Consider the following 8648-nt stretch of genomic DNA (forward strand, 5'->3'; position numbering starts at 1 on the left):
GAACAAGTACACAAAGTCAGTAAAAAGCAAAAGAAATTGGATAGAGTCAGACCATCAAAAATGCAGATATTCCTGTTCAGCATATATGCTGGAGAAAGTAACACAAAAGATAGAAATACTTGTGGACAAATATGAGAACTCTTCCAGGATGAAGAAGGATGCACAGGTACTTCCAGGGGAAGTTGCTCAGAAGCCATTTTGTTTTTCTGAGATTCAAATATTAGCGCTTGCACTTAACAACTTTTTTTGCATTAGGCTCTGGGAGGCTGGGCTCTGCCCTGTTTGAAGAAGTTGCACTTTTTATTACTCAGTTTTGGCTGAAAGCAAGGAGAGCTTTCATCTTAAGTTAGCTTCAAATGGGTCCTCCTTTTATGATCTGAACATAAGAAATGCTTAACACTGGAAAGTCAAAAGGAAAGCTTTCCTAAAAAAAAAAACAAAATTCTTTCTCTTAGTGCACATCTATTGTTATCAGAGTACAAGTGAGGACAATTTCAGAAAATAACTTAAGATGAATGTAAATACCAAAAGACAGGTCTGGAATACATACTTTCTGGAAGACTAGTTCATTCCTTGAGAAGGAAAGAGGAGATCTTTTGCAGCAATTGCATTTATTGTAGAACAGCTGATGTCAACTATTTAAAATGAAGAGCAAAATCATTATTATATATATATGCACATATATCTATAAATGTCTGAAAACAGGTATTGTATGATCTGTTGAACTGCTTAGCTTTTTGTAGTCATAATAACTTTTATGACTTTATTTGGTTATATTCCCTTTGGAATTGACTAGCACAAAAGAGAATCTTTTTCAGGGTAGGTAGGTAAATAAATAAACAGGAAGCAATAGCAGAAATCATGGCAAACGTTGCTTCTCTAATCAGACATGCCAATTAAAGTGAGGCTGCTAGCACATGAGGCTATCTCTAGATCAGGATCATGCAAACTATCACCATGGTGTGTCTTGTTTACACATGATCAGAAGCTGTTTGAACAGCGGTGCTTAGCACCCTGGAAAATTATTGTTCTTACATGCTTCAGTTTGAAAATCCTTGCTAAACTTTGATTTTTCAAATTGCAATTTGCATTCATCCACTATTTCCTGAAGGATCTGATACCTGCAATTAAATTCTGATTACAAATAAATCCATCGATAAAAGGTAAAATAAATATGCTATGTGTTATTATTAATAGTTCTCTACTGAATGTTTTGTTTTAAAATTATCATTTGAACCCCCCAAAATCTCACTGAAGTGAAGAGAAGCTATGACTTTTCAGAGCAGGACTCCTAAAGGTGAGTGTGACAGGCTCTGAGCTAGCTTTGACGTGGATCTGCCTAGGCATCCTACTCACAGTCTGCTCTCCAGTGTACACCAAAAAGATTTTAAAAACAAAAGGAATTGGTTTTGAATAAAAGTCAAAGTCTAATTTTTTTAAACAGGGAAGGCTCAGAGCAGCTATAGAAGACTGAAGATAAATAAAAAGAATTCTACAGAACTCTCCATGTGTTCCTTGCAAGTACATCCTTGCTTCCAAGCCAGTCACTGACTTTCTGAGTCACAGACTGAGCCCTTGCTTCGATCCCCTGGTCCCTAGAAAGCTCTTGGCATGAGTTAAGGTTTCAGCTTGATATACGAAATATCTTTACTACAAAATGTTTCAAGTCAATGAAACGTTTCAAATTTAACTGAAAATTTTATTTTTTAAGTATTTTATTTTTTGATGAAGCAAACAAAATGATTTTTTGCTTTTCCTCTCTGTCCCCCTTATTACTTCCTATTAATCTTTTTTGCTCCTTGTTGTTCTGATAGGAAAAGAAAAGGAAAATAAGGAGAACAGAATGAGAACTGATCATAAAACAAAACTAAAAGAAAACCAGAAAAATCAACAGAAAGAATTTTCTAAAAATTGCCAGTTTAAAAATTTTTTTTCATTGACAATATATCTACTAGCTTAAGCTTCAAAGGATATGACAAGGATACATAATATAATCTCAGCTCATTTATCCGACCATATTTTAAATATATCGACACTTCCAGTCAGAACTGAATGGGAATCATTTTGGTTTCCATGGGCTAAGCAAAAAAAAAAAAAGGGAAAGTGGCCTAATGTCAGTTGGTGATACAGCAAGTGTTACTGAGAATATAATTGCTGTCTGTGTAACTAAAGACAATTTTACATTATGTTGATTTGCAGGCAAAAGGAACTACAATTGTTACTGAATTTAGATTGCCGTAGTAGATTTTTCTTCATTTGTTTCTTAAGAAGGCTAGCTGTTTTGCTTAGTCTTATCTAAGCCTTGCCTCTGGGAAGAATGTTTTGCTTTTTGATGGGTCATTCTGGAACTGAAAGGCCAATAACAAGGTAGTATAGAACACACATGAAATTTTCTAAGTTCATGAATAAGTTTTACTGCAGACAAACACTTATTTTTAGAACATATTAGCTAGTAAGAGTTTGTAATCTTGGTTAAAACATAACAAAGAAGATGCAATAGCTTGGATTTTGATTACGTTTTGGCTAGAAATTCAAGCTTTTACAGAAGGCTCACTGAACCTCACTGATCTGAGTTGCAAATCAAGAACCTGATAACACTGTCACTCAAACTTGGTAATTCAGGGTTGCCATATTTTTGTTTGTTTTATTTTTTAGTGCTTCTTGTTTATCTATATTCCTCTTAGTAGGGTAACTACTGCCTAAAACAACTTAATCCTGACCAGACATCATGTAACAAACAACAACAGAACATCAAAGATGACTACAAGATAAAGATCAAACAAGAATTAGGCAATTCATAGGAACGATTAGAGGACGTCAAATTATCTTGAGGGAAAGAACAGGACTGAGCTAGCCCAGCCTGGCTGAACATTTTTATTGACTTTGACCAGCCAGGAAAACATGGGTGAGTTTAGGGAGGTCTGTTGACAGCCCAAAGGTCAGGTGACCTATCTGTAGCTGAACACGCCCCCTCATGTCTGAGTGTAGTTTGGTATCTGACCTGGAGATCTGAAGAACTGTACCTTTGTAGTTTATTATTTTAAAAACCTATATTAAAAACTAGTTGTTCTTCTAAATGTGCTGTTGAGATATGATATTACTTCTGGTTTTTGACAGCCTTTAGCTATTAATCTAATCAAACTAGTTTAAGCTGATTTTTCTCCAGAAGAAAAAGTGCATTTTATTGGAAGCTGAGGCCATGATGACTAGATCAGGTCACTCCTGTACCAGATTGTGTGATACCAGTGAAGTTGCTAATGCCTCAGCTTGCTTTATTCTTGTGAGGCATCTTGTCTAAGCTAGTCGCCTACAGTTAACTGGGAGTGATGGGCATCTCTAAAGGGTAAGTCAGCTAACCATAAAATCATAGAAATGTTGGTTGGAAGGGATCTCTGAAGGTCATCTTGGCCAGTCTCCTGCTTGAAGGAGGACTATTGCCAACGTGACCGAAGATCAGCCATGGCTTTCTCTAGCCAAATCTTGAGAATCTCTAAGAAGGAGGACTCCCCAGCCACTCTGGGTAACCTGTACAACTGCTGCACTTCCACCCTGGTGAAATTTTTTCCCTCACATCCAGTCAAAATTTCCTGAGGTGCAACTCATGGCCATTGCACCTTGCGATATCATCTGCCACTACTAAGAATAGTTTCATTTCTGTAGTTTCTCTTTAAGGGATCATAGACTACTATTCACTAGTAGACTACTAGATCACACCATTGCCCTCACTTAACCACATTAAGCAAGCCCAGATCCCTCAACATCTCCTAACAGGTCACATTCTCTAGGGCCTTGGGTATCCGGATAGTCATCCACTGGACTCCTTCCAGTTTGTCATCATCCCACTTGATCTGGAGTGCCCAAAATGGGACATATTATTCGAGGTATGATCTCATATGCACCAAATAGATCGGGAAAATAACTTTCCTTAATCTCCTGACTAAGCTTCTCTTGATGAAGCTAATTCTTTTTTAACATTAAGAACAGAAAGCATTTACACCCTTCTCGAGAGCTCCACAGGGTTTGTTCAGGGTTTTGCCCGTATCTGCCTATGTCTTACATGTTGATCTGGAGCGTAACGGGAACTGTACCTCCCAGGAGCAACTGTTTCGTAAACCTGAACGGGCTGATGTGCAAGGAAAGGAAGGTCCTCAGCTGCCTTCTCACAGGCGAGCACCCCACCACCCACGAGCCTGCCGGCCGGCTGTCACCCTGGCTGAGACCCGCTGCAGGTGCCGTGGGGTCCAGAGCGCGCACAACACCCGCACCTCCCTTTCGTCCTCCGTGCACACCTGCAGCCTACCACCTGGAGCAGTTAAAAGATTTTCAGGCTCTAGATCTCTTTGGATGACTAAAGGTAAGGGGGAAGACTACTCTCCTGAGAGCACAGACGCACAAACACGCTGTCACGGCCCAGCGTATCGGTGCAGCCTCTGCTCCTCGCCGCTGCTCCAGGCTCTCTTACCGTGCAGCCAAGAGCGCTACCTCAGCTTTAAGACTATTCTGAGACCATTGATATGACTGCAATTTACACCCTTGCTTTTCAGTAACAACTTCTTTTATCTGAATCTCTGATGGCCTCAGTACCTGGCAGGGTGCCGCGGGGGGCTGGAGGCTGCCGTCCGTCGGGCAGCGCCATGGTTCGGGGCCGGGGCTGGGTCCTCACCACCGCTCTCCTCCAGGTCCTAGCTGGGTCCCAGGGAACGGGCACAGCCCTGCCTCGTTTGTCCGTCCTCAGCGTAGGCGCTGTTTTTATTTACATCTGTAAAACATGCGGGTTCGCGGCTCGGATCTGGGCTGAGGCCTCTAGGCACAGCTGTAATACCAATAATACTCTGGAATCTCTTCCGGGTAAGGTATTTCCTCCGTGTAGGCAAGGGATTAAGCTAATAACGGCCAATTTCCCTTTATGCTGATATTAAAGAAAACTAGCGTGTGGGAAACCAGCAGCTCGTTGGTTTGAGTACACTTTCCTTTGGGAAAGTTTCTTTAGCGGAGTTTTCTTATTTTCCCTTCCCGTTACAGGCCAGCTTTTCCACAAAGTATGTCGGCTGGCTACTGAGCAAGGACCTGTGGTTTCCTACCTTTCAAGCAGCTTGCCAAAGCAGGCCTTAATATTATTTTTCATTTTTATTTAATATTTGTTTTCTAGCATAACCTTTAAACAGCCGGGAGGATAAAAAGCAGGTTTTCCCCTGGCACTGTCTATCTCCTTCCCAGACTTGACTTCACAAGCCAACACACACTGAAGCGTTCCACCCCCGACGTTATCTGTGCTTGTTGCATGGCATCAAACAACAGCAAATAGATCTAACTTTTAAATTCCATACTACTCAGTTATTCAAAAACAAAGCCAACAGACGTTTCACTAATTAGCCGATGATAGACTAGCAAGGTCTAATTCCTATAACTACACCTAACAAATTATGTCTTTGAAGGGGAGAGAACTACCACGTTAGAACACATTATCCAAGAGGACAGAAATATCTGGCAAACACAGTGAGTTACACTGGCTGATTTCATATATGGCAAGTATCATTCCTTTGGCCATACACACAAATACCAGGTAGCTTGGCTGAAATGAAACAAGCAAAAAGGTGGAGGAAGAGACCCAGTACTTGTTTGCTAGTTTATATAGAACTGTTCCAGGAATTTCTTATAAAGAAAGAAACTGACAGCATGTGTTTTGGGGAGCTACAAGACATAAGGCAATTAAAAGATACCCTGGCACGCTCTAAGGAGAAGGGTACCCTCTTGTTTGTTCTTGGAGGGAGACCTTTTTCACCAAGTCACCAGTGAAGGAGCACTTTTTACTGGAGATTCATATCAAACTCAGGAAAAGAGAATGGTAGTTTTTAAAGATAGCAGCAACATAATTTTCTGAATTGAGAGGAAGAAGAGTATGTCAGACTGGGATCTGTGGAGACAGCATCTTTAATCTATTTTTCTGGGCTAGCCAATATGATAAGTTCTTGAATGTCCATGGTCAGAGAAGAAGCTATATTGCCCCTGCCTAAACTGACTATGTAGAAACTTGCAGTGTTTCAAACAGTATGTACCTGAGCAGAGAGAACTCGTAAGCTTTAAACACAAGTCTGTCTCGATAGTCCAAGAGAAGCTTATCAACAAGCATTTATGAATTTAAATAACTGACTTGGCTGGTTCCCTGAATGTAGTGCACTTGCGAACATGCCATCCACCTACACCATGACATTTACTTTGCATGTGCAGTAGAAATAACAGGTACAATTTTATGCTTTCAAAATCAATCTCAGTTTTGCTTCTGCTTTTTGAAGAAGAAAAATCAGATGCGTTTAAGCTTTAAAGTCCTGTACTGGTATATTATAATAAAAAGAGTTTACTCACTTTAAATGTATTTCTCTGGTGCTTTTTTATCAGTTATTTGAAAACCTGTTCTTCTTAACTATTTTTGTTATTGTTGACCAAAATCGGTCTGAAACGATAAGCTATGTCATGATTCTGTGTCTGTTAAAAGTCAGTAAGAAAGCATTTTCGGTATTAGGTATCTGAATGAATGTCCGTTTTGTCCTAAGTGCTAGATATTAACAGCCAATAAACCATATTCTCCTGCTTACAAAAACAACCTAAACAAACAAAAAACCCCTTGTGCCAAACATAATAAGTGAGTGTTTTGTCATGCCTACAGTGCCTGATTTTATATCCAGAGAAAGAAAGGTAACCTGGAGATACAAACTAAACTGATGAAGATTTGAGCCTATATTTTTTATATCTGAAAATTTAGAAAAACAAAGGATAAAAATATTAATCATTTGATTTGTTTAAGTATTTTTTATTACTTCAGCAAAGCAAAAGAGATAAAACTAAATTACCGGTATGGAATAAAACCAGCAAGTGGCAGTATTTGACAAAAATCTAGAAGTATGCAGGAAACTTTTAAAAGCAAATGGAGCTTTACACTGTATATAAGTATAAGGTAAGCACTTCTACTAGTATTCAGAAAGAAATGTCTCCCATTTCCAGCATAAATATCTTTTTTTTTTTTTTTAAGGTCAAATCCTCAACTGGAGAAATAAGAAACAGAAGGCAAATTTCTCATGGATATTTATATATAGGGTCAACAAAAATGACCCTACACATTGCATAAAAATTCTTTTATAAAAACTGTCTAAGAATAGAAAGATATATCAAAACTATTTGTAAGTTTAATTTACTAGAACCCTTCCCTACCCCCAATTTAACATAGCATGTACTCTATATTAACATCATTATACAACTTTTTAACATGCATTTTATAAAAGAAAAGAACACGTAGATAAACAAGATTTTCTGGAAAAAAGAATGACTATAATTTTAAATTATAACAGAGGTGCCAAAAGCCGAAAATGATGCTAACATTTTTTTTATTGCAAAGTAAAATTTTTGGAGTGATGTATATATTCACAGCACTGAAAACATACGCAAGGACCAGAAGACAGAGAGTTAAACTAAATTCACAGCAGAATAAGTTTCTCTCCACTCTTCAAAAACTACAGATTTATGAATACCATCGATGACCACCACACAGAAAAACTTGCCGTTGGGTCTGATTTTGTTCAGCTTACTGAAGTCATTGACCTGTTTCTCATTGCTGTCAATTACAGCAGCCCTGAATATTTTGTAGCTCAAGTATGCTCAAGCCATACTAGTCTCGTTATTTTATTACAGGAAAAAAAATGTTTATGGAGGAAAAAAAGGAACAAGAAAAGATTGTGAGGTTGTAAAATCAAACAGTAAAAAACTTAGGAAACACCAGAACTTTGCTTTCTCCCATGTGCAACTGCATTAAAATATAGTCTTCAGTCACTAAATAAAAGATATTTTTCCACAAGATTCCCACTTTATTTAGTTCAAAGAATAAATCATAATCTGAGGATGAAACCTTTCTTATAACGCAAAAAGTTTCTGAAAACAGTTAAGAATAGTCAGACTTCTAATTATGAGATTAACTTCCAACACAAAATAACATAAATACCACTCTTATGTAGCTTTAAATAAAGTGCATTTCCTTTTTAAACCTTCTTTAAAAATCTTTTTCAACTCCCCCTTTACTACTTTGAAAAAGTCTCTTGGAAGCTTTTTTGCATCTTCATATACACCTCTGAGAAGACTTTTCAATCTAACTGTATTTCTCTCTTCTCTTCCCTGCCAAACTAGCATTTTATAGACTCAGAACAAGATGCAATTCTTGGCTTCAGAAGTGTAGTCTTGAATCTTTAATCAGTACTCTGACAAAGAAGGAAGCAACTGTCTCAGCATTTCACTGGAAGTCAAGTTGATCTGCATTCTATTTTAATTAGAAGCATTAATATTCTATCTAGTGTCTAGTGCAGAGCTAATTGTGTGCCACCTCATACTCTACAGGATTGCACAGGGCATGAAAAATGTCTAACCTAACTGAATTATGCGTCGTTAATAATATATTAACCAAGGACCTGGAGGTTACATGCAACTTAAAGTAAATGGAAGGAATGCTATATAATACGCTACGGCTAAACTGCCTCATTGAAAATATCTACGCACTTTTAATCTTGGTTTTGGAATTACGTATGTATAGCATAGACATTTCCAATGCATAATACAATAGTCTGGCAAATCCAAAAGTGCTAAAAAGGTCTCAGAGCCATTGTAAA

Source organism: Struthio camelus, chromosome 3 (genome assembly GCF_040807025.1).
Source record: "Struthio camelus isolate bStrCam1 chromosome 3, bStrCam1.hap1, whole genome shotgun sequence".
NCBI lineage: Eukaryota > Metazoa > Chordata > Aves > Struthioniformes > Struthionidae > Struthio > Struthio camelus.